We start from the raw sequence: 3221 nt of genomic DNA on the forward strand, positions 1-3221 counted from the left end.
AGAAGCTAGTTTTGATTTTCTTCTGTTTGAAATGGGTCCAAGCTTTTGGTCCTTTCTCTGATTTTTCTTCTTCTGTTGCACAAATCGTAGCGTCAGCATTTGGTCCAACAATAATAAGTGTCCCTGTGAAACACGGAGCAGTAAACTCTCACAAGGATTAAAGGAAGCGCTGAGTCGCAGGTTTTTCCTTTGTAATTGAGTTTTTAAAATCTTCACTAAAGTTTAATTTCCAAGGCTTAAATTTGTATTCCACTGTTTGAAAATGATCTATTATCTTTCTAGTGCAACAGAAAATTCTTCATTCTTAGGTTTTTCTTCCTTTCCTTGCATGATGAGAGTATTTCGTGTTTTTCTCGTAGTGAGAAGTCATTTAGGACCCGTGGCATCCATCATTAACCTGGTTTGTGTTTGTCAGGTTTATTAAAGAGCTGATGAGTGCAGCTGTACAGCTGCTCGGGGAGCAGTTGATCATAAAGCAGAATAAAAGCAGCGTGTTGTTCTTCCTCTGTGTGTTTAATGGAAATTCATGAAGCTGCTGTTTGCTCTGAAGTGGGGCGATGATGAACGACGCGTTCGCTGCCGCTGCGTGTTTTTCATTGTTTCATATCGACCCCGCTCCTGTAATTCACTCATCTGTTTAATGTGCTGCAGGAAAACAGAGGCGGGTTGTTTCTACGGCAACCAGCGGGTCGTGTGATCAGAGGTTTGCCGGTTTGAATCCCAGAGTGACTCTGAGTCTGAGGTCAGGTCCAGTCACACGGTGCAGAAATGTCATTTACTCCCCGGACTTCCTGGATCTGGTTTGGATGGTTTTATTTGTTGGTTTTGGGTTAGGACTTAAGCTTTTTATATAAATAAACAGGTATTAATTAATTGATGTAATTTATTATAAAAGTTCATTATGAGGTTTAAAAAACTGTCTAAAAGAGTCAGAATAAATGTCTTTCTATTAAAGTTGAAAGTCCTAAAGTTGATTTATTTTACTCACATAAATCACAGATTTCTCTGTTTAGAGACGAGTCAGACGGCAAAGAGCTGAAAATGTAATAAAAAGAGCCAAACATGAGGATCTTAGCAGACTAATAAAAGGAGTTTTCCTTTAAAGAAAACAATCTAATTTCCTCGGCTCCTTTGTCTCCTTGATGGATTTCCAGGTTTTGGTTCTGCAATGCGGCTCGGATTACTCGATGTTTTTCCTCATCGGGGCGTCGCCCTGACATGCACCTTGTTGTCGACTTGTTGACTTGTTGTGGACTTGTGACTTTGCCGGCTAATTACTTTTGCCTAGTCTCTCGGACTCAGGCTGGAACTCGGTCTGTTGTGCGTTTGTGTGACACGTGAGTGAAGTGCGGTGGGGCTTGTTGCCATGGTAACATCCGTTAGGGTTAGTTTGGTCGTGTCAGCCTGAGAGGTAAACTGATGTCTGTGAAGACAAACCAGGAGAGCTGCAGAGGAACCTGTTTACAGTTTTAGCTCAGTGACCCGCTCTGCTCCTCTTCCTCACTGAAACTCTTCCTCTCAGGTGTTTGGGACAGAACAACAAACTCGTTGTTGTCTGTAAACAGGATGTTGTGTTCAGACTCCAGCTGAAGGATGGAAACTCTGAGGTTCAATCATTTAAATCCAGTTTACAGGAGAGCATCTGATCCAGGTTCCACAGCTTCGTCTTATTGACCTTTGACCTCCACCAGGAAGTTGAATCAGGATCTTTTTACCGTCCTGAACCAGTTAACAGCAGTTTTTAGAATCAAATCCCTGCCGACGTTCTGCTGGTTAAACTAACGGACAGATGAAAACAGAAAAATCTGCTCTGATGGGTCTGAAAAGATTTCATCATAAAACCAAGCAGGGAGGAAGAAAACAAAGTTTGAATTATATTTCCATATTTCCACGTCTTTCCAACTCAAAAGGATCTTATCTCTGAGGACCCCCGGCTTCTGGAGGTCTCAGAGGTCAGAGGTCAGACTCCTGTTGAAGTTCAGTTTCTGGTCCTCGAGACTCAGATTGTAGCAGAAACATGGAGTTGTGTTTCCTGTTGCTGCAGCAGCTTTTCATGCCTTCTGACGCTGATGAAGGAACGGGGGGGGGGGGGTTTCCACGGCGACAGCAGCATCCCCCAGGCTCACAGAGGTGATTACCCTGAAATACAATTAGTCTCCTCTTCCTCTGCCCGAATTAGAAAACAAATGTAATAAAGTGTGTAAAACCCAGAGAAGACATGAGGAGATATGGTGTTTCTGCTGCAGGAGGAGCCTGGAGACCCTGGAGACCCTGGAGACCCTGAGGTCTGTCCTCTGAGCTGCAGACCTCAGGATCCTACCATTAGGACTGATCTGAGACCAGGTCCTGTCTGCTCAGCAGCTTCATGAACTTCCTGCAAGCTCATTTTAGAGATGGGGTCCTGAAGGTTACAGAAAGATGTTCCACATGAAGTCCAGAAAACAGCTGGAAATCTTTCAAAACATGAGCCTCCCCTAAAACCTTCCCTGAACTTCCTCAGGTGGAGGCTGGTGGTGTCTCTGGTGATGTTCAGATATTTTCTACCTGAAGGTCATCTCTCACTGAGCTGAGTAGTTGTTCCAGTTTCCAGAAGATCTCCAGATGTTCAAAGGGTTCTCAATGTCTCGCAGCCCCGTCACTTGAATCACTTTATCTTTGGTCCATGAAGAACGTCAGTTCTGAACCAAAGAACCCATTCAGGATACAAAACTTCAGCTCAGTTATCAGTATCACCCAGAACATCCCCTGGACTTTAGAAGTCTTTCCAGATGTTGTAAAGGTCCTTGAACAGTTGGTGGAGGTTCTCCAGATCCTACACAGGAGGTTCTGGAGTTCTGATCAATTTAAAGTTCTAGAAATCAAGCTCCTTACTAGATGTTCTACCTGTTGATGTGGGACCAGCTGTGGACCAACTGTGGACCTGCTGTAGACCACCTGGACCAGCTGTGGAACCACCTGTGGAACCAGCTGTGGACCTGCTGTGGGACCAGCTGTGGAACCAGCTGTGGACCTGCTGTGGAACACCTGTGGAACAGCTGTGGAACAACTGTGGAACCTGCTGTGGAACTGCTGTGGAACACCTGTGGACCTGCTGTGGAACACCTGTGGACCTGCTGTGGACCAGCTGTGGAACCTGCTGTGGTACCAGCTGTGGGACTAGCTGTGGAACCTGCTGTGGACCAGCTGTGGAACACCTGTGGAACACCTGTGGAGCAGCTGTG

At 45.2% G+C, this 3221-nt stretch overlaps 1 protein-coding gene across 1 annotated transcript in view; it reads left to right on the forward strand.

Annotated features, from left to right (window-relative positions):
- LOC108228820 (potassium voltage-gated channel subfamily D member 2) overlaps nt 1-3221 on the forward strand; it is a 22150-nt gene that overhangs the window by 6594 nt on the left and 12335 nt on the right. The gene's annotated exons all lie outside the window — the stretch shown is intronic.

The sequence above is a fragment of the Kryptolebias marmoratus genome, linkage group LG18 (assembly GCF_001649575.2).
Source record: "Kryptolebias marmoratus isolate JLee-2015 linkage group LG18, ASM164957v2, whole genome shotgun sequence".
In the NCBI taxonomy this organism is placed as follows: domain Eukaryota; kingdom Metazoa; phylum Chordata; class Actinopteri; order Cyprinodontiformes; family Rivulidae; genus Kryptolebias; species Kryptolebias marmoratus.